At 35.5% G+C, this 25016-nt stretch overlaps 1 pseudogene; it reads right to left on the bottom strand.

Annotated features, from left to right (window-relative positions):
• LOC101254264 (putative disease resistance RPP13-like protein 1) overlaps positions 1-24801 on the bottom strand; it is a 61636-nt pseudogene extending 36835 nt beyond the window's left edge.
• Between the last annotated feature and the right edge of the window lie 215 nt (positions 24802-25016).

Raw genomic sequence — 25016 nt, 5'->3', positions numbered from 1 at the left:
TTTCTTCAAAACTCCATTGTCATATTCATCAACTTATCACTTTCAATGTCACTTTTTATCACAACTCCATCTCTCTTTTATTCTACTATTAGTTTAACTCTCTTCAATTTTATAATTATACGTAGATATTTAAATACATTTCGAACAATATGATAAACCCATTAGATTTCAAGATAATTAGTAGACATTATTTAGCTTTTTATCAAAATTCTAATTAAAAATTATCAATTTTCAGAGAATTCTTATGCTTTCAAAATTAGCATTTCTAGTTTTTAATTTATATGGAAATGATATAAACTTAAATGATGATACCTTCAAAATTTTGATCTTTCTGTGAAAAATAATTAGTTTTGTTATCAATAACTCAACAAAGTCTAAAAAATAGTATAATTTTGGAAAATAAGAAATTTGACAAAATAAGAAGAAGATATGGGTGTGGGGTTAGGTGAGGATAAGAGGTGAAGAAGAAGGAATAAAGAAAGAAATGGAGGAAGCTTAAAAGTTGAGGTGGAAGATGAATTAAAAATAAAAATGAAATTTAAATAAAAATAATAAAACTTAAATAAGTCAAAAAGTAAGACAAAGAAATAAAGAAAACTTAAAATGGAAAAAAATAATATTTAAAATTGAATTAACACGTGTCTCACAATCATTGGTTTGTGATTACACTTTCCATTTAAAATCTGGAATTGATCCAAAAATAATGTAATAATATATGTTCGGAATAGTTTAGGGGGTTATAGGACATCTGCATAGTTAAGGTGTCTTTTTAAAAATTCTGGACAACTTCAGGTGTCACTTTATGTCTTTTCTCATAAAAAAATAAATTAGTAGAGGTAAATGTGTATTTTTTTATTTTAATATATTTATAGATAATACTTGCAGAACTTATATCACCTTCTACTTATTCATAGATCCCTCATAAGTTAAGCATGTATTGATTATGTAGGACTAAAAAAACTTAACCAAACACCGCATAAAACTAATACACGAATAACATTTATACAAAATTAGGAATCCTACCAACAAGGCATGGTATACGTTATATTAACTTTCCACCTAATAAAAAAATTCTAGCAAACATATTAATATTAATGCAACTATTTATGCAAGAAGAAAATGCAACCTATACAGTAATCAAATAGCCCCTTACAATTACATTGAATATATATTTCAACAAAAATAAATGATAGAAAATTCCCTATTTTCATATAGTTATTTGGCTCATAATTTTGCGTGGCATTTTAATACTTATACGGTACTTAAAAAATAATATTCTCTATATTGTATTATTATGCCTATTTTTGAAAATTTTAATTGCCTTTTAGTAATAACAAAACAATAAAATGCATTTATCATCTTGAATATAACTCATTTAAATGTCGTATTTTATATGACATTCATTATTACAATTTATTTAAAATTTCTATTAATATTATAATATAGTATTCTTATAGTATTACATTTAAATATAAATCCTATATACAATTATATATTATTTTTCTAAAACTATACAAATTAAGTAAATTTTGGCAAAAATTCAAAACCAATTACGACCCCTAATTAAATTGATTCAATTAATGACCCAACAAAACAACCCATAACCCGACATATTTGATAATTTAATACTCCACCGTTCAATCAGTTTTAATCGGATGGTCCACACTTCTACCTTTAAAGTTTTATTTCTTTTTACCATTAGAAAATTAACAACTATCAAGTATCAACTAGCACTAGGACTTCAACTTTTCTTTCTTTTTTTCCACCTTGCGCCGCACTATTTAGGCTCCAAAATTCATTTTTTAAGTAAAACCAGCCACCCAATGGTCATCGCCACCAGCAACCGCTACGACCAGGGTAACAACAACTGTGGCGACTAGGACAACAACAAACTTTGTGACCAGAATTGTCGATCAGCAACCAACGAGTCAGCGACTATTAACTTCAACCGCGGCCCATGGTATTCCTCCAACATGCTTCTGTTTTTTCTTCCATTTTTTTAAATTTTTGTGTGAATTCTTAATTTTTTTAAAAAACAAAAATCTAACCGAATTAATAGAACAAAACCGAAATAATTTGGTTAGATGTTCAGTATCACTATTGGAATAACTAAAAACAAAAGAAAAAATTGAAACTGGACCGAATTATCAAATACCCAGCCTCCTATCTGAATCTCTAAAGTTTTTTTTTTTCATTTTTGAATTTTTTTTCACTTATTTTTTCTTCCTTTATACAGTTATAGTAAGATTTGGATAAATAACAAAGATCTTAGAGGAATTTTCATCACAAATTGCTCCCCGAATATGGAAATCAAGATATCACAATATATGAACATAAATTTTTGAATACATGTGAAATGGGATAATAATCTTTATTTCTTATCTAAATGCCGATTCATTTGTAGTGTTTATATGATTTATTTTGATGTCATTTTCTAAAAAATATTTTTGAAAAGGGAAACTATGGAGGAGATTACAAAGTGGGGAATCAAACTCTTACGAAAAATGCAAAAATTCAGGTAATTAACTAACTAAGCTACTAAAATTTCTCTTATTAAATTAGTCTCTTATTTTTTTCATTTTTGATTTAAATTATTTTATCCTTTCCTTGATACATGACATATAATTAATCTAGATATATTTGTTAAAAAAAATTCAAAAATATTCCCCACTGTTTCTGGTGAAGTGACGAATTATATGATAAATGCAACCTTCCCCAATTATTCCCCAAATTTGCTTTAAATATCAAACTCTCCATTAACTTTGAACAATAATAAACCTCCCTCCCCTCCTTTTATCTATGCATTGTCTTTTTTATCCTTGTTATATCGCATATAAGTAATGCCTCTTTACATTATGTATGATTTACTCTTTTAATATTAAAAGTATCAGTACGTGAAACTTGACTTTTAAAGACTATTTGTTAACTAAGGGAGAAAACTCCCGTCGTTATAATTACATTTACAATGACTAAAAGAATTTCCTGTCATCAAAATTAATTTTTAGTTAAGTATTAATAAGGGGATGCACCCGGTTCATAAAAGATATATTACCCCATCTTTAAAACTGTCACAACCCAAACCATCATGTGTGACACCTACACTAATTCTCCGATGGGAGAAACTACAGCCCAACTGGGCAATTTAACTAAGAACTAAAGAATTAAAGATATGGAAGCAGACTTAAATAACTAAATAATTATTAAGGAGTTGCAATAAATTCGAAAGTCTAATGAAATAATTGAACTAAAAATAACGGAGAAATGATCTTTAGAACCTGAAAGTCAATGTAACAAAATTCTACCAACAAGTCTAAGAAAGTGGGTATACCCCAAACTAAACAACAGAACTACCTAAAGAACTAGTCTAAGTCTGAAGGAAATTGACTAAACAAAATAGAGAACTCATTGCAGCCTGGAAGAAATGGCTCACCCTTGAATTCGATTCAATTACTAATCGTTGAAATGACGTATGTCAGTAACTTCCTGAAGATTTTATATACTTAACAAAGAAAGAGCAAGTGTAGTATCACTACACAACCACAATGTACTGTAGGAGCATGTGGCTATACCACTATGTAAAATTTAAGTAAGTCATTAGAACATCATAAAAATTCATACATTGACAATGCAAATATCATTTTAGGATCAATATACAATTCCACGTTTCAATATTACGCATATATGACAATTCATTGGTCCTCACATTAATCCCATATTGAAACAACTAGTATACCAAATCGCGACACCCGTTCCAAAGTTTATCCCGGCACGTGACATTCGATCACTGTTAATGTGTTAAAAAGTGACACACGTTCTATTCAACATACCACAATCACAATTACATTGTGCATTCTGACAATCATACAATTAATACATGGCATATTGTTATTCTTCCATCTTCATTTGGGATTAGTGTGATCAATAATAACACATTTGCATACCTACATGCAATATAATGAGGCAATTACTAATATATATAACACAAACATGAAATAACAACCATCACCTACGTTAATCCCCTAAGAAACGTGATTCTTCTCTTTAATATTCTTTTCACTTTTTCTTGGTCTACAACAAATGATTACAACACAAGAATAAATAAACGAAGCCTAATTACTCAAATTATAATCAAACTCATCAACCCTTTGCCAAACCCTTGATACCCATACACAATTTTAGGGACTGTTCCACCATAATCTCATATCAAAACCCTTCCCCATCGATAATTACCCAAGAAAGTATGTTCAATGGATCGATAAATGGAATAAGAAGTAAAAACCTTACATTTGGTGATAGGAGAGGTGAAAAACCTTCAAGCACTATACATGGTTCATTCTTAGCTCTCAAGATCAAAAGTTGCAGAATTATGACGTTTTGGGATTTATTTTTTACTTAAGTAACGATTGTCATGTTGTGACGGCCCAATCTCGCTATAGTGGCCCCTCCCTAGCGGGATTAATCCCTCCCTAGTGTCTTGCATGGAGACATTAAGTCAAATTAAAATTTCCAAACCCCCATTTAACAACACACCTCCATCCCACAGCACTCCAAAAATACCCGTTCACACTAAGATCAATTCCAGGAATTGTACTCTCCCGAATTTAATTTTGTAAAGTCATATGGTTTCCTGAACATCTTAGATATATACTCATATGGTAAAATTCTCCATCAAACTTCCCATTTCTCACCAGATTTCCCTATACTTATTGACTCCAATTTCGTCCAAATCTGGACTAGGTTGGAAAATTCCAGGTTACAACCAAAATATTTTCCAGTCCAAAAATTTTACACATTGGTTTTTCTATTACGACAAGAGCAGATCGTTATAAAAACTAAATTAATTCATTATTTATAGAATTGGTAACTTTCCTTGTTCATATTCATCATCGTTTTCAGCCACTCATAACTCACCCATGCAAAACCAAAAAATAATATAGAGGCTTTTTAAATTTTATATGGTTAAAAAAATCTTCAATAGAAAGAGGAATTAATATTATTATAATATGAAATGGAAAATAATTCTCCAAAATTAAAAATAATTTCGTCGAGGTTGGCAACAAATCCATCAGTGAACGTATGTGCAAGACAATCTGGGAATGCTTGAAATGGAGAACGATGTCTATACATAAAAAGTTTGAAGAAATCATAAGTGTGTTTGTTAAAGTACACTTTAACTAAGACAACAAACCTAATTGTTCTTGTGTTGAACATTCAATATTGAGTATGATTCTTCTCAAACTTAGGTAATTGACAATCAACCTAAGACCCTATGTTGGTATAAGAGAAGATTTTACCAGAGGAAAGATTAATCTAAAATGGATTCTTGTTATTTTAATCCTTAGAAACTTTGATCTTCATAAAGTGGATAGTTTACTTTAATAAGATTGTGAGTTCAGTGAAATCAAAGTTTAAAATTCAGTTTACCAGCCCAAAAATCATGGATGACACTATACCCACTACCGGTCTTCTTACTAACTCTAACATAAAGGTGCGAAAAGATATCTCAACTGCTAGATTCACATTTTGTGAAGGATTTGGTTTGACCTTAAAGTGTTACTATTTACACCTTCATGTTGGAGTTGGCAAGAAAAGAGGTAGAAGGTATATATAATATCTTCCATAATTTTGGGGCTAGTGAAGATGAAATTTGATAATTTAGTTCATTGAACTCGAAATTTTGTTGAAGAAAAGTATCCACTACTGTGAAGATCGAAGTTTCTTCCATGAAGAAGTTAAATAATAAGCATCCATTTTAGAATAATCTTTCCTCAGGTACAATTCTCTCTTAAATCCAGATGGAGTTTTCGTCAATCTGGGACTGTTAATCACTCAGGTTTGACAAGAACCGTAGGCAATATAGTTAGGTTCATCACAACAACCATTTGGTTTGTTTTTGCCATTAAAGGGTTTTTAAACAAACCTAAATCTGATTTCCTCAAACTCTTCCTGTTTCTGAATCATCTTCTATTTCAAGCATTTTCAACATTGTTCTGTCCATATTCCCACTATTTTGATTTGTTGCAAACCTCAACTATGTGTTTGGTGTTTTCGGAGAATCATTCACCATTTTTTAGGGAAATCAAATCCATTCCTCTTCCTTTTGAAGATCTTTTAACTAAATAAGAACAAGAAGCCACAAATAAAATTAAGCCTCTATATATTTTGAAGCTTGTACTTCTATGAAAAAATAAAAAATAACATCACTAGGAAAATTATTTAAACAATTAAAAAATACCCAACTCAATAGTTACTAACACTAACTGCAAATATATTGATTCATTGATTTGGTACAATTTATCTTCAGAGTGTATGGAGAATGACACCCTAACAATACACAAGGATTTTTTTCTTTTGCATGGGTAACTGGGTGACGGAGATGATGAATATAAACAGGGAAAATTACCACTTTTTATTTTATTTTTAAATAATTAATTTTGATTTAAACTTTCAAGAACCGGATATGTATCTTCGTTAATAACTAAAATTGATTCTAACGACCAGAATTTTGGTTGCTAAAATGTACTTATAACGATAGGATTTATCTTCTTTCGCTAAAAAGTGGTCGTCAAAGTCAAGTTTCTTACAGTGTTGGCAATGATGCCATTTAGAGAGGATACTGATGTAAAGACACCCCACCTTTCTCTTGTTATATTTAGAGAATAGAGATATATTACCTTAGAAATAATGCGAACTGAATGAAGCAGCCTCCATCTGACACCAAACCAATAGTAAATCAAACTCTTGAGGATTCCATGGAACTTGTGAGGGCTGAGTTGGCTGAGCATCATGATTTGTTGGATAATTATAGATTAAAACTACAGATTCTCACCGCTCGGGTTGATTAGTCTAAGAAAGTGGAGGATGCATCACCAGATATGACAACCTTGAAAGCTTGTTTAACTGGGCTGGGGAGGGATGTGGATCAACTAAAATCTATAGACATCTGCATGCTTGGGGTGTGGTACCCCCATCTAAGATGCAAAAATATGATTCTCCGACAATGCCTAGAGTAGATGTGTCTCCACTTTAGACTGAGAGAGTGGAAGATGAGGTTGATGAGGATAACATTCTGGAGGATGAGGATGTGTTTGGTGAGCATGAGTAGTTGAGTGCGAAGGACATTGTAGAACTACATAGTTAGGAGGAGTGAATCATTCATGATACTCTAAGGCAGTCCTATCAGAGGTCTTTGAGATTGGTACAAGTGGGACCCCTACTTCGAACTTCGATCCCTCCTTCATACGCACCATGCCATAATTCTATGTTGATGTTGATGGTCAAAAGGGGGGTGAATTAAAATTTCATTTAGTCGACTTCCTACTATGGTCATTCAACTTACAGACATGTTAGTGAAACAGATTAACAATAATAATAAAAAGCAGTAAATAAATAACACAGAGTATTTTATACTAGTTCGAATTACCGATATGGTTCCTAGTCCAGTACCCTTGGGTTATAGAGGTTTCCTTAGGAGTTTGTTGAGAACTTGGGTATAACATAATGTTATAATTTAAGAGCCCCGTCTTATATTCAAATCATAACTTCTTCTTAGACACAACCTGGACCTGTATAACGTTGTCACGACCCAAACCGGGTTGCGACTGGCACCCACACTTACCCTCCTATGTGAGCGAACCAACCAATCTAAACCTTAACATTTCAATGTAATAAAAACAGAAAGTAATGCGGAAGACTTAAACTCATTAATAAAAACCAATTCAATAACTATCAATATTCAACATCTATTATTCCCAAAACCTGAAAGTCATCATCACAAGAACATCTACTTTAAACTACTAATTCTAAGAGTTTCTAAGAAGCTAAAAATACATAAGAAGCTAGTCCATGCTGGAAGTTCAAGGCATCAAGACATGAAGGAGAAGATCCAGTCCAAGCTAGAAGCGTTAGCTCACCCTGAAGATCCGGTGTGACGAAGACTGGCTTGAGTTACTGTTGAGTCGAAGATGAAGGCACGTTTGCTGCACTCCACAAATAACAAGAAGAAAAACATAAAAGTAGGGGTCAGTACAACCCACGGGTACTGAGTAGATATCATCGGTCAACTCAAAATAGAGAACAGTATATATCAAGTAATATCATAAATCAACTATAAAACTCAACATGTAGCAACAACAAGTACTATAATCATCAATAAGTACCATCAAGTTCATCCATGAGGGCTCAAGCCTCAACACCATACTCATTTGGGAATTAAGTTTTATTAAATTGAGTATATTATCATCTTCCAACATTCATTATTTTCATCATGCTTATCTTATCACAATCACATAATCATATTCATGCAAACATACCATTAAGCATATAGTAGGGTTTACAATACTACCAATACATATCATTCACTATTGAGAGTTTACTTATGAAAGCATGAAAACCATAACCTACCTCCACCGAAGAATTGAAATCAAGCAAGTTAATCCTCAAAGCTTGGTGTTTTCCTCTTCTTCTCGATCGTTTCTCTCTCTCCCTTCTTGTTCTTTCTATTTTCTTATTCAAACCCTCTTTCTTTTACCCTAATTAGTATATAATTAAGAATAAAAGATGGCAATAATACCCCACTAATTAACTTAGGGTTACCTCTTTTAACCACCAAGAATTTGAGTTATTAATATAAACCCACAAAATCTATAATTAAGGAAGGAATAGTCCAAAAACGTCCCTTAAAACGTGTAAGGAAATCCGATTCTGCCTGGGATTTGCGCAACCTGTGACGGGCCGTCGTGCCTGCGACAGCCCGTCCTGCAGGTCGTCACAGAGTTCAGAGACCCAAATTTCCACCAAGGGTCTGTGACGGTCCGTCACACCTGTGACGGTCCGTCCTGCCATTCCGTCACAAAGTTCAGAGAGTCGATTTTTAGTACCCAATTTCAGATTTTTCTAAGTGTTTTGAAATGAGACCCTGCGACGGTCCGTCGTGCCCATGACGGATCGTCGTTTGGTCCGTCGCCTCAGCCTGTTTTTCCAGAATTGAAGTTTGTTGCTCAAAACGACTAAACAGGTCGTTACAATAGATACCAATTTACCTATCGTTCGTCCCCGAACGATCAAAAGAAGGAAAACAAGGGCGAAAAGGAGTACCTGAATCTGTAAACAGATGTGGGTATTATTTTCTCATATCCGCCTCCTTCTCCCAAGTGGCTTCTTCAACGGGTCGATTCTTCCATTGCACCTTGATGGATGCAATCTCTCTTGACCTCAACTTGGGAACTTCTCTATCTAAAATAGCAATAGGCTCCTCCTCATAAGATAAGTTCTCATCAAGCAAAACTGAATCCCAACGGATAATGTAGTTCCCATCCCCATGGTATCTTTTCAACATCGACACATGGAATACCGGGTGTACTCCGGACAGCCCTGGAGGCAAGGCTAACTCATAAGCCACCTCCCCTACTCGCTTAAGTACTTCAAATGGTCCAATGTACCTTGGACTTAGTTTACCCCTTTTACCAAACCGCATCACCCCTTTCATGGGTGAAACTTTCAACAAGACTTGTTCACCCTCCATGAACTCTAAGTCTCTAACCTTTTGATCTGCATATTCTTTTTGTCTACTTTGCGCCGCTAGAAGCTTTTCTTGAATAGACTTCACTTTTTCCATCGAATCCCTCAAGAGATCAGTACCTCAAGGTCTAACCTCGAACGCATCAAACCAACCAATGGGAGACCTACATTTCCTACCATACAATGCTTCAAATGGAGCCATATCAATGCTTGAGTGATAGCTATTATTGTATGAAAACTCCGCTAAGGGTAAGAAGCTATCCCAATGGCCACCAAACTCTATCACACATGCACGAAGCATATCTTCCAACACTTGAATCGTTCGCTCAGACTGACCATCGGTCTGGGGATGGAACGCAGTACTAAGGTCCAACCTAGTACCTAATTCTGCATGCAATGTTTTCCAAAACTTAGAAGTAAACTGCGTACCTCTATCTGATATGATGGATAGTGGAACCCCATGCAATCGCACCACTTCCGAGATGTAAAGTTTGGCTACCTTCTCTTCATTGTAAGTCACCTTGACCGGAATGAAGTGAGCAGACTTAGTTAACCTATCAACAATTACCCAAATAGAATCATACTTACCCATTGTCTTCGGAAGACCAACCACAAAATCCATTGCAATTCTTTCCCACTTCCATTCCGGAATGGGCATTCTCTGAAGTGTTCCTCCGGGCCTTTGGTGTTCACACTTTACTTGTTGACAGTTTGGACACTTGGCAATAAAGTCAACAATATCACGCTTCATTCTACTCCACCAAAAGTGTTGCTTTAGGTCACGATACATCTTGGTTGCACCCGGATGTACAGAATACCTTGAACTATGAGCCTCTATCAGAATAGTGTTGATCAAATCATCGACGCGGGGTACACATACCCTTCCCTTGATTCTCAAAACACCTTCCTCATCGATTTGTGCTTCCTTAGCCTCTCCTCGCAATACTTTATCTTGAATTCTACGCAGTTTCTCATCATCAGACTGTCTTCCCTTAATCTTGTCAAGAAAGGAAGATCTTGCCTCCACAGAAGCCAACAATCCTCCCCTCTCATTTACTTCTAATCTCATCATGTCATTAGCTAGAGTTTGAACCTCTCTAGCCAGTGGGCGTCTAGAAGCTTGCAAGTGAGCTAGGCTTCCCATGCTTCCCGCCTTTCTACTTAAAGCATCCGCTACAACATTCGCCTTCCCCGGATGATACAACATAGTGATGTCGTAGTCCTTCAGTAGTTCCATCCATCTCCTCTGTCTTAAGTTCAAATCTTTCTGAGTAAAGACATACTGAAGGCTACGATGATCCGTGTAGACATCACACTTAACCCCATATAAATAGTGTCTCCATTGCTTTAATGCAAACACTACCGCAGCCAATTCCAAATCATGAGTTGGATAGTTACGTTCATGCACTTTTAATTGTCTTGAAGCATAAGCAATCACACTCTTCTCTTGCATTAGTACTGCACCCAACCCAGAATAGGATGCATCACAATAAACAATGAATTTCTTACCCTCTACTGACAAGGTAAGGATAGGTGCGGTAGTCAACAAAGTCTTGAGCTTCTGAAAGCTTTCCTCACATTCGTCCGACCATACAAATGGAACATTCTGCTTAGTCAAGTTCATCAATTGGGAAGCAATAGAAGAGAATCCCTTGACAAATCAGCGGTAGTAGCTAGCTAACCCAACAAAGCTCCTTATTTCTGACACATTAGTAGGTCTTACCCAATTCTTCACTGTCTCAATCATAGAAGGATCCACCATCACTCCATCCTTAGAAACCACGTGCCCCAAGAAGGACACTGCATCTAGCCAAAACTCACACTTAGAGAACTTGGCATAAAGCTTTTTCTCCCTCAACAATTCCAATACCATTCTCAAATGCTCTTCATGTTCCTTCTTGCTCTTTGAGTATACCAATATATCATCAATAAATACGATCATGAAGAGGTCAAAATATGGCTTAAAAATCCCGTTCATCAAGCTCATGAACGTAGCAGGGGCATTCGTAAGACCAAAGGACATCACTACAAATTCGTAATGCCCATACCTCGTTCGAAAAGCAGTCTTTGGCACATCCATTGCCCGTATTTTCAATTGATGATAACCGGATCTCAAGTCAATCTTAGAGAAGACACAAGCACCTTGTAACTGATCGAACAAGTCATCAATGCGGGGAAGAGGATACTTGTTCTTTATGGTTACCTTGTTTAGTTGTCTGTAGTCTATACACATTCGAAAACTCCCGTCCTTCTTCTTTACAAAAAAAACCGGAGCACCCCAAGGGGATGCACTTGGTCTAATGAAGCCTTTGTTCAATAACTCTTGAAGTTGTTCCTTTAACTCTCTTAACTCCGCGGGAGCCATTCTATAAGGGGGTATAGAAATGGGGCGAGTACCGGGTTCAAGATCAATACAGAAGTCAATATCCCTATCCGGTGGCATACCAGGAAGATCTGCAGGGAACACATCCAGAAACTCACGAACTACTGAAACCGACTCAATTGAAGGTACTTGGGTAGTGTCATCCTTGAGATGTGCCAAGAAAGCTAAACACCCTTTACTAACCATTTTCTTAGCACGAAGAAAGGAGATGATACGCACCGGATTGGAAGTGTAGTCACCCTCCCAAACTAACGGATCTGTCCCAGGCTTGGCTAACGTCACCGTTTTAGCATTACAATCCAAGATCACAAATTGCGGAGAAAGCCAAGTCATACCCAGAATTACATCAAAATCATCCATTTCTAAGATAACCAAATCTACATAAGTGTTGCTCCCCACAAAGTTCACCAAACAAGACCTATATACCTTTTCAACTACCACAGACTCACCCACCGGAGTAGAAACATGAATAGGCATATCAAGTGATTCACAATGTAAATTTAGACCATTAGCAAATGAGGAAGATACATAAGAAAACGTGGATCCAGGACCAAACAATATAGAAGCCATGCAATCACAAACCAGAAGATTACCTGTGATGACAGCATCAGATGCCTCCGCTTCAGACCGCCCAGGGAAAGCGTAACAATGGGCCCTATCGTTCGTCTGTCCGTTGCCCCTACCATGTTGTGATGTAGTGGCCCCAGTTTTCCCATTACCTCTGCCGTTTTGGTGACCACCATTACCTCGACCACCACGTCCTCCAGAATAACGGCCTCTACCATGACCACCTGTACCTCTAGCTATTGGGGGTCTATAACTTTGTCTGGGACAATTTTTCCTAATATGTCCAATCTCCCCACATCCATAACATTCTCTGGAGTCAATCATAGGCCCCTCGGAGAAGTGTTGACCGGTCTGAGGTGGTCCCCCAACTACAGTCTGTAGTGAAGACTGAATTGGTCGGACTGAGTAACTTCCTGAACCCTGTCCTCTAGTGTAAGAACCATTAAACTCACCTCCCTTTCGAAGCCTTTTTGATGTCGATGTTGTGGTGAAGTCGTCTGGCTTCACACCTTCCACTTCTATCACAAAGTCTACCACTTCTTGGAAGGATTTTGCCGTTGCCGCTACCTGTAAGGCCGAAATCCGCAATTCTGACTTCAACCCCTTCACAAACCGGCGAATCCACTCTTGAAGACTGAAACAGAGTTGAGTGGCATATCTGGATAGTGCACGGAACTTAGCCTCATAAGCATTAACCGACATCCTACCTTGCTCTAGGCTCAGGAACTCATCCCTTTTCCTATCCCTCAAAGTCCGGGGGATATACTTCTCCATAAACAAGCTAGAGAACGAGGCCAAAGTCATAGGTGGTGCCTCTATTGGTTGACACTCAATATGTGACCGCCACCACATTTTGGCGTTCCCTTGAAACTGATAAGTCACAAACTCCACACCAAACCGTTCTACTATACCCATCTTGTGTAGTAGCTCGTGACAGTCAACCAGAAAATCATAAGCATCCTCCGATTCAGCACCCTTGAAGATTGGAGGTTTCAATTTCAAGAACTTACTGAAAAGTTCATGCTGATCACTTGTCATCATAGGCCCAGTAGTCAGACGTGGAAACGTGCCTATTTCCAATGGAACATCCATGCGGGGAGCCATAGTAGCCGCATGTTGTACCTCCGGAGCCTGAGGTGCTGGTGCAGAAAACACTGGGGGTGTCTGGCCCTGATCAGATAACCCGCTAAGATAAGCCAGAACCTGATTGATTATCTCTGGGGTAGGTTGGGGTGGCATTTCCTCATTTTGCACTTGTTCATTCACCCCATCCTCCCCCTCTCTTATCACTTCCTCAGTCGGTGGAGGAGTCACCGCCATAGTACCAGATGGGCTCAGTGCTTGTCCTCTTCCTCTAGAGGACGTCCTCCCACTACCTCTACCACGGCCCCTTGCCGCTGTTCTTCCTCGAGCCACAGCCCCAGTGGCTGGCTCAGTTGTTTCTTGTCTGTCCGGTGTTGGTGTTGGCGTAGTCGTTGCTCTAGTTCTAACCATCTGCGAAAGAGAGTGAAGATGGTCAGATACCAATTCGTATCGCCTAGATACCAATTGGACTCAAGTAGTAGCACGAAAGAAAGAATGAAAGAGTGAAATTTTTCCTAAAGTCTTATAGCCTCTCAAAGAAAAGTAAAGGCGTCCCCCTACCGTTCCTTAAGACTCTACTAGACCTGTTCTTGTGTGATGAGACCAACGAACCTAATGCTCTGATACCAAGTTTTGTCACGACCCAAACCGGGTTGCGACTGACACCCACACTTACCCTCCTATGTGAGCGAACCAACCAATCTAAACCTTAACATTTCAATGTAATAACAACAGAAAGTAATGCGGAAGACTTAAACTCATTAATAAAAACCAATTCAATAACTATCAATATTCAACATCTATTATTCCCAAAACCTGGAAGTCATCATCACAAGAACATCTACTTTAAACTACTAATTCTAAGAGTTTCTAAGAAGCTAAAAATACATAAGAAGTTAGTCCATGCCAGAAGTTCAAGGCATCAAGACATGAAGGAGAAGATCCAGTCCAAGCTAGAAGCGTTAGCTCACCCTGACGATCCGGTGTGACGAAGACTGGCTTGAGTTACTGTTGAGTCGAAGATGACGGCACATTTGCTGCACTCCACAAATAACAAGAAGAAAAACATAAAAGTAGGGGTCAGTACAACCCACGGTACTGAGTAGATATCATCGGTCAACTCAAAATAGAGAACAGTATATATCAAGTAATATCATAAATCAACTATAAAACTCAACATGTAGCAACAACAATTACTATAATCATCAGTAAGTACCATCAAGTTCATCCATGAGGGCTCAAGCCTCAACACCATACTCATTTGGGAATTAAGTTTTATTAAATTGAGTATATTATCATCTTCCAAGATTCATTATTTTCATCATGCTTATCTTATCACAATCACATAATCATATTCATGCAAACATACCATTAAGCATATAGTAGGGTTTACAATACTACCAATACATATCATTCACTATTGAGAGTTTACTTATGAAAGCATGAAAACCATAACCTACCTCCACCGAAGAATTGAAATCAAGCAAGTTAATCCTCAAAGCTTGGTGTTTTCCTCTTCTTCTCGATCGTTTCTCTCTCTCCCTTCTTGTTCTTTCTATTTTCTTATTCAAACCCTCTTTCTTTTACCCTAATTAGTATATAATTAAGAATAAAAGATGGCAATAATACCCCACTAATTAACTTAGCGTTACCTCTTTTAACCCCCAAGAATTTGAGTTATTAATATAAACCCACAAAATCTATAATTAAGGAAGGAATAGTCCAAAAACGTCCCTTAAAACGTGTAAGGAAATCCGATTCTGCCTGGGATTTGCGCAACCTGTGACGGGCCGTTGTGCCTGCGACAGTCCGTCCTGCAGGTCGTTGCAGAGTTCAGAGACCCAAATTTCCACCAAGGGTCTGTGACGGTCCGTCATACCTGTGACGGTCCGTCCTGCCATTCCGTCACAAAGTTCAGAGAGTCGATTTTTAGTACCCAATTTCAGATTTTTCTACGTGTTTTGAAACGAGACCCTGCGACGGTCCGTCGTGCCCATGATGGATCGTCGTTTGGTCCGTCGCCTCAGCCTGTTTTTCCAGAATTGAAGTTTGTTGCTCAAAACGACTAAACAGGTCGTTACAAACGTACACTCAGATCTTTCTTTCCCTTTTATTTTCAATTGTTCGCTCAAGTGTGTACAAAGTTTTACAAAAGATAAAATAAGACTACAATATAAGACCAAGTGAATTGCGTACTACACCACTAATTCTAGGTGAGGACTATATAGTATTTGAGGACTGCTCTTGTTAAGTAATAACCCAATGGATTTTTATCTCAATCAAGGATAATTGACATATTCTTTGATTGATGTGATTTGTTGTTACATGTCCATATAAGATATGTGCATGGTAAATTGTTTATCTATCCTTCTTGATTTTGCTGGCTTGGTTCTTATCTGATCAGCAGATCTTGAGTCCGTTGCGTGATTTGCTTCTCCATCTTGCTTTACCTGGTTGGCTTGATTACTTTCCTTGTTTGGTCATCATATTTTGGATCTTTGACTTAATTTTCATCTCTACCTTATATTGATAGCTTTATCTTATTTTGCCAATCAAGGTGAGTTGTATGGTAGATTTGGACCAACTGTACATTGAATCTAATTCTTTACATTGATGTTTTCCTTTCTATGAATTCAAGCATATATTTGTTTACATGTTGGTGTTGTTTTGCTTGAATCCTTTTGGGTCTCTATGCTTGTGAGAATTGTGAGAAGTGTGTTAAGTGTCATTTACCAGAATTTGCATAACATTAAGAATCTAACAATCTTCCTCTTTTTAATAATGACAATTATTCACAATTTTAAATGGAGTATGGAGAGACAATTATACTTCCCTAATATATGGCATAATGTTTACCTCCCCCTATATATACGGATTCCCTTGCCTTGAATGCTTTAAGAAAGTGTTGAACATTGAACTTGGTTCCCCTGTCTTAAAGATTGTGGTGGCAAATTTTCTCCCCCTTTGGCATAATAAATAAAACAAATACCAAGTATAAACAGAAACAGGTAAAAGCAACTACAATCAAATTTTCCTCCAGAAGGAAGAATTAGGAACCTAACAAGTCCAAAACGAGCAGTTAAAATAAGCAAGCATAAGTAAACGGTTACAGATCACCTAAAATAAATTTCAGGGTGTTTAATAACATTACAAGAAGTAATACAAAGATAATCTCGAATGAAACAAAATCTATCCTCAAGAAAAGGGTTTGTAATGATATTGGCCGACTGATACTCAAAATCGACAAATTCATGTACAAAATCACCATTTTCAACAAGATCACGATTAAAAGATGCTTTAATATCTATTGTTTACCTCTAGAATGATGAATGATATATTTATATAGACCAATATTACTAGAATTATCGCAAAAATAGGTACTCTCTCAAAGAATAGATCATTGTTGAGGAGATGATTCATCCTCCAGATTAGTTAAGTGCCACAACGTCCAACCGCCAAATACTCAGATTAATATTTGAGAAGGTCACATAGATTTGTTTCTTACTATGCCATGAAGTAAGAGATTTTCCCAAAAACTAGCATTTTCCACTTTCCCTGGTGCTTTTTCTATCATTTTTATCACCTGCAAAGTCAGCATCTGAATATCCAATTAAATAAAAACTATCATAAATAAGATACCATAACCCCATATTAGAGGTTTAATGATATATCGAATAATTTGTTTCAAAGCGGTGAGATGTGATTCCATTAGAGTGTATTGAAATCGTGTGCATTTGCAAACACTAAACATGATGTCTGGTCAACTGGTAGTGATATATAATAGGGACCCGATAATTCGTCAATAAAGTTTTTCGTCAACTACTTGTCCTGTTGTATCGAATTTTACATGAGTGGAGGGACTCATGGGAGTTCCAAAGGCTTTACATTTTTTTATTCCAAACTTTTTTATCAACTCTTTTGCATACTTACATTGATTTATAAAAATTCATTTATCTGAGTGGTTTTATTCTGAATAACCAATCCATTTTCATTCAATTTGTTGCCAAATAACCATTTGGTTCTTATGTCTAAGACTTAACTTACGTTGCTTCATTATTTCATTTTTGTGCCACTTGAGATATGAGAGCTAATGAAGGTTGTTTATTAAGAGTGGATCTCATCTGGATTTTTTCATCTGGTTTTCCCTGAATAAAGTTTTCATGATAAGTGGTATTGAGTCTCCATTCCATGAGAATATTAACTTCATCGATTGGATTAGTCGACTCTACTTCTGCAGTAGCTGGCTTTTCAGTGAAATTTTCATTGAACACTTTTGCAACCTCGTTTGCTTGTTTGGATGTATCAATTTCACCTTCACCTACTTAACTTTCTTGCATTGTTTGATTAGAGTCAGCAAATACAACATGGATAGGTTCTTCAACATTTAAAGTTCTTTCAATAAAGACTCAAAAGATCTTGCTAATAGGTGAATAACCTAGAAAAATACCTTTGTCACTTTTTGGATAAAATTCTCAAAGATAGTTCATAACATTATAATGCACGAAGAATTTGCATCCAAAGGATGGAAATAGTTGATGTTCAGTTTCGTTCCTCTCTAGAAATCATAAGGATTCTTCTTTAGTATAGTCCTGATGAGACACTTGTTGAGAATGTGAAAAGAAATGCTCACTGCTTCTACCTAAAAAAGATCAAGAAGACTTTGATCGGGTATCATTGTTTTTTTTGTATGTGTTAATGAACAATTTTACCTTTCTACCACCACATTTTGATAATGTAATCTTCTTTTTTGCGTCTCCAAGCTTTTGATGTCATATCCAAGGATTTCTCGAGATTCTACTAGATCACATGATGAGCTAAGGGTGATAGTTCAAACTCCAATTGTGTCTCCTTTTGCATTATATACAAATCGTACAAATCATCAAGCAATGTTTTTAATAGTTTGAAATTTTCTCTCTATTCCACACGTGTCTGGAGCATCCACCCACATTCTTTTCATGTAGGTTTCTATGGTATGCTCCTGCAAAAACAAGTTTATTAATTTATTTTTGGTACCCAAATATTCTTGGGTCCTTGAGGCCTAGGATTAACAACTTTTAGTCTACAAATCCATTTTCCAGAAGAAAGTTTTCCTACACTTTAAAGATTTGTGACCGATGCCACAACAAGTATAACAAGAGACATTGATAGCAATTTCACCAGAATGATAAAGGGAATTCGATATATAACTGTTAGAACATTTATAGTATCTTCTCCTGGTTATAGTACTTTGTTATATTTTATAGAGCTATGACTAGGAGATTTTCTGATATTTTTCAGCTGCACTTTTACTTTTTCCAATTCTTCTACTAGTAAGTCGACTTCAATTAGACTTGCTTCAAGAAGAATCTTCCAGTCTTTCTTTTCCAGAGCAATCTTATTGTATGCGTCAATCACTTTCTATAATTCATCAGTAACCATATCCAAAGATTCTTGAAGATATTACATTTAGAACAGTTAAAAGATCTTACCGCATTTGTTTCACTTAGTTTTATAAAACATATGTTGGCGGTTTCATCATGATCATCTTCGGATATTTCTCCTTGACTCCAGGCTTTGTGATTTGTTAGATTATTCTTCTTCTACATTCTTGACAGTTTGTTTGATATGTCCTAATGTTCCACAATAGTAGCAGTGATCATCATTTCTTTGGAATTCATTGTTATTGAATTCCTGTTGAGGTCTCCATATTCTTTGTCTAAGAATTTGTTTGACTACTTTATTTATGAGAGTCATTCCTTCACTTTAATATTTGTCGACTTCCTCTGCAATGTAAGTTGTCTCTGCCGTAAATGTCACGGTTTTCTTTTTGTCATTCTTCTTCTAACTGTTAATATGATTTTGTTCATAGGCTATTAAGTTTTCTCGAGTTCCTCGTATGTCATTTTATGCAGATCTCCTTCTTCAAGAATGGAAGCTTTAGTTTCCCAATTCTTGGGGAGATTTCTAACGAGTTTCCTAACTTGTAGTGCATTTGAACACACCATTCCAAGTAATTTGAGTTTGCAGACAATCTTTTTGAATCTCGATAACATGAATTCAACATTTTCATCTCCAGTCATCTTGAACAACTCATATTCATTTACAACTGAACTGATCTGAGCTTCCTTTACTTTAGTAGTTCCTTCATAAGTTACCTCTAGTTTGTCCCACATCTCTTTCGCAATTTCACATTTTGGTATTTTACAATATTCTACTCCACTCACTGCACATTATAACAAACGTATATCCCTAGCATTAATTTGAATTAGCTATTGTTGTTCCTTAGTGATATCAAATGATTCAGGATCAAATTGTTTTTCAGTGCCATCTTTTTCAGTCAATCTAGAAATAGGCTTTGGTCGCTTTTTGATTACTTTACATGTTTGATAATCCTTCGAACAAACAAATATTCTGAACTTGTCTTTCCAGTGAGAATATTTTCCATTAAAGTATGGTGGTCGGTGTGACAAATGTTCATCTTGAAGTAGAGCGTCAGGAATTTGAGTGTGCCATTGGATCTTTGCCCATGTGTAGTTAAACACTTTACTGGTGATGTCTACTCTGATATGAATTGAAAGTTAAGGGGGTGGGGGTGAATTAAAATTTCCTTCAGTTGATTTCCTACTCTGGTAAGTCAACTCACCTGCACGTTAGTAAAATAGATAAATAGTAATAATAAAATGCAGTAAGTAAATAACACAGAGTATTTTATACTGGTTTGTATCACCCAATGTGGTGCCTAGTCTCAGTCCCCTTTGTTTACAAGGGTTTCCTTAAGAGCTTGTTTAGAACTTGGGTGTTACAAATGTTACAATTTTAGAGCCCTGTCTGATATTAAAATCATACCTTCTTCTTCGACACAACCTTGACTTGTATAATCTACACTTAGATCTTTCTTTCTCTTTATCTTTTAGATTGTTCACTCAAGTGTGTAAAATGATTTATGAAAAATAAAAGAAGACTACAATATAAGTTCAAGTGAAATATGTACGTCACAAATAAGTCTAGGTGAGGATTATATAGTATTTGAGGACTGCTCTTGTTAAGGGATAACCCAAGAGATTTTTATCTCAATCAAGGATAATTGGAATATTTTTTGATTTACGCAATTTGTTGATCCATGTACATATCAGATATGTGCATGGTAAATCCCTTATCTACTCTTCTTGATTTTGCTGGCTTGTTTCTTGTATGATTAGAAGATCTTGAATCCTTGGTGTGATTTGCTTCTCCATCTTGCATAACCTGGTTGGCTTGATTTATTTCCTTTTCTGGTCAGCATATTTTGGATCTTCGACTTAATTTGTATCTCTGCTTTATATTGATATCTTGATCTTATCTGGTCCATCAAGGTGAGTTGTATGTTGGATTTGGGCCGTTTGTACATTGATTTTAATTCCTTAAATTGATGTTTTCCTTTCCTGTTGATTCAATCTTACATTTGTTTCCATCTTGATGTTGTCTGCAAAGATCACATCTTTTTTTTATTTCAAAGTCTTTATGAAGTAATTGTAAGGATTAGAATATATTTCATTCCATGTTGGTGTTGTTTGTCTTGGATCCTTTCCTTATTAGATCTCCATGCCTGCGAGTAGTGTGTTAAGTGTCATTAATCAAAATTTACATAACACTAAGAAGATAACAGATGCCTCCACAGTTGAGACACAGAATCAGAGTTCATCACATGTATTTTCGTCAAAAGGGAATTTTTATCCACTTTATTTATGCACATTATATCCGCATTGAGGACATTGCAGTTTACTTTTTTATGGGGTGAGGTCATTTGTCTATCCTCTATTGATTTTAGTCTTTTAATTTTAAATTTTATTTGGGTTTTATTTGATATTACCCTTTGAGACATTTTGTGGCTTTTGGTTTGATTATTATAAGTAAATAGTAATTTTCTCTGATCTATCAATAGACCCAAGGTTTTGAAATAGTTGTGATTATTTGAAATGATTGAGGATATTTGCGCTCATTTTAAACATTAGAGTATAAATCATTATCAATATCGATGTCTTTGATTTTGATTCTGTTGAGAGATGTGTTCGTGTTTGTGATGCAAGGAAATTCATATGGCACAACTCTTGCATGATATTTTAGAATTTCATTGTGAATAGTCTCTTATTGATGTGTCCTGCAATGATAAATGCAAACAAGCTTAATTTTGTTATGTTTCTTCATAATCAATATATTCGAAGTGCCTTTTATGGTTGAGAATTGTTAGCATAATTATTTAAGCTTTGTTGAATGCAAAAAAATTCTATTGTCCACAAGTTCTGAGAGTGAGCCTAAATCGTCATATCTATTCTGTGACTAACTTGTGAGGGTCTGCAACCATCTTTGCACCAATAGAGCCTAAAAAATTTATTGTCAACCTTGTCCAAACCTCTTGACTAAAAAATGTCCTTAGTTCCTCACTCTTAATTTTTTTGAAGATTGATTTATTTGATTATCCAACATAGGACAAAAGCCAAAGTTGTGTTTGTGGTAAAAAAGGAGAAGAGATCCCAAGTGAAAAAGATAGAATAATGAGACGCTTTGGTAAAAAAAAATTGAAAAAAAGGAAGATCTATCGATATGTTAAAAAAGAATGTGTTCAAAGGCAATTACTTGATTATCATAGTGACTTGAGGTAGTAAAATAGGGCTCCCTATAAATTGGATAAGAAATGAATGTTGTGAATTATTCGAGTTGAGTCTCTTGGTCAAAATTAGAAATAGTATGAGATATGATGAACCTGAAAACTTCAACTCTTCAAAGAGGTGAATTCACTAAGATAAATTGATCATACCCTATACCCTGAACCCCATTACAGGTATGAAAATATCCCTTCAGATCTTCCTAAAATCGGGTGATGTAATGATTGGAAAAATATGGGTTAACTTATGAGATGAAACATGCACGCGTCTCTCTCTGAGAGAGTGAGGGTTTTTATTGATTACTTAACATTTCTATTTATGTACTTTATGAGGGAATGGAAACATATTCTTCTTTTTGTGAGGGCACTAGAATACCTTTGTTGAAGCATAATTTGCATCTTGAGTAAGAAGTCATTATCTTTTATTTCGATTTACAAATGATAGTCATCATTTGACGAATGTTTAGCATAATATCTTCAAGTGTGAGCACTATAACTTTTTCAAGGTTAGTCTACTTTGGAGAACCGCTATTTTTTTTAGGTGACTACCATTAGGGAGTTTAGACTCCTTTCAATTTTCTTAGCTACTTTTTCATTCTTGTGTTATCCTTTAGCCGTCATAGCTGAAAAACAAAAAATCTTATCAGAATAGGGAATTATTAAGCGTTGAGAACACTAATTGTTGAACTAAAAAGGCCTCATATGAGTTATAATATACCATTGATCAACACCCCTAAATTAAAATTCTATTTGTTCTCAAGTAAATCAAGAACATAATTAGTTCAACAAGGGTGTTAATAACCGGTCTAAATGATAGTTAACATTCAAGTGACCTCTCAACATTACTCTCAAGCATATGCAACACTCAATTATGATTAAAAAAAGTTTCAAATGATGACTAAGCGGCATCAATCTACATCCAATCTAACAAGTGCTTCCTTTCTAATGCAAAACCATGGTTAAACTAATGAATCAAGTTCCCTCAAATCAACAAAGTTTTCATGGTCTCACAAAGCAAATCCATAAAGTTGTTGAGAATTGATACAAATCTCACTCTCCGTAAGGAAATACATAGAAGCTTCATCCTATTTGTTTGGCCATATTTTAAATCATCAATCAACCTAGTTCATACAAAATGTCAAAGGTATTTTTAGGCTTGTAGTGAGGTTGAGAGGATTAAGGTTATGGTCAATTTGTCTTACTGACTTCACCTTTCAAAGCATTTTTGTACTTATCTTCACCTCTTCTGAAATTTTTTCCATTCGTTTTACTTGGAGAAACAAACCTCAATTTTTCATTCAATTTATTTCGCACTCCTTTTATTTCATTACACTTCCTTTTTTTATTTAAATTGTAAAACTGTTGCTCATTCCCTTTTTAGTAATTTTATACATATAAAGAGGTTGTCGTTCTTTATCTAAAAAAACTTTAAAGCTGAGTCTCACTTTTCTCTTTCCACTTGAATTTCTTTCCTTCTTTTTATCACACCCCCAACTGAGGATTTTGGTCTCTCTTTCAAGTAAACAAAATTCTTAGAAAAAAGACTTATGGCAGTGGAGTAAGGGACAAGTTATTTCAATAGGTTTCAACAATGGTTAACAACAAATGATTTAAACTTAAATGCTACAAAGATTTTTGGAGACCCTCACATGGTAGTCACAAAATGTATAAATATTTGGGTTTCATTTCAATATTTGTGCCCAAGATCATTTCTTTCATTCATCACCACATCTAAAAAATTAGATTGTCAAGGCAAATTCTAGGATTCAACAAGCATGTTTTCAAGTAGTACCTAACCACACATAGAGCTTCAAAAACAACTATTTACCAAAACTATACAAAATAAAAAAATGGTTTTCTGCGAAGTTCACTTCAAGGATCAATTAATATGAAGCTAGTAAAAACAAAAATCAAAAAGATCATTCAAAATTGAAGCCGCACCGATCTTCTTAAAACATTCACGCAAAACATATTTTTCATCATAAGCACTGTCCAAGACATCGATATTTCCCACAAAAGATACTCTAACATCATCATTAAAAACACAAGCATTTCAACATCTACAAAACGCATGGGGTAAAAAGTGGAGGGAGAAAAAAATGAATCAAATCATAAACTATCATAACCAAAAAATAAAATACTACAAATGTTTCAAAATAAAGTTGAAAATAACAAAATATATTTATAAAGAGGAATATAGGCACAAGTTCCCTCACTCCAAGTAAATAAAATAAAAGTGTCCTCAATGTGATAAAATATATAATTACGGGAGGAGTGTGACATATAATGATCCCCTGTCAGGCTATGCATGTGAATTGCTCTGTCTAGAGTGTTGGAGGGGATAAATAGAAGCACGAGGCAGCATACTTTCATCACCTTAGGCAGCAGTGCCTACCACATGTTTTGAAAGAATGGTGTAGTTTGAAGAAACTCCACTAGCTCTAACTGCTGAAATCTCAAAACGGGATTTCTTTAATGTGACATGCACTATCGTCTCCTCTATAGCATGAAGATCTTTCAGCATCTCTACGTTCTATCACTCATCCATTCAAAAATACTCATCCTCATCAGTCTCCTTCTCTTCCTCATCACCAACCTCATCAACTCCATTGTTAGGTTTCTCAGCCATATTGCTAGGTACATCAACACTAACCTTTAAAGAAGGGACAACCTGAGGCACATTAGGTAAGGGGACTTCTCCCCATAGAATGAAAATATAAGTGGAATGTTATTAGTCTATATCAACCCGAAAAATAGAAATCTCTCCTCTCAACTTAGTTAACTCACTGGATTGACCCTCATTCTCCTCCCTCTCTTCCATCCTATCGTGAGATTGTCTTACTT

This window comes from Solanum lycopersicum, chromosome 11 (assembly GCF_036512215.1).
Source record: "Solanum lycopersicum chromosome 11, SLM_r2.1".
NCBI classification, from domain to species: Eukaryota; Viridiplantae; Streptophyta; class Magnoliopsida; order Solanales; family Solanaceae; genus Solanum; species Solanum lycopersicum.
Note: the sequence above shows the minus strand (reverse complement) of the source record. Positions and strands in the feature narration are given on the sequence as shown.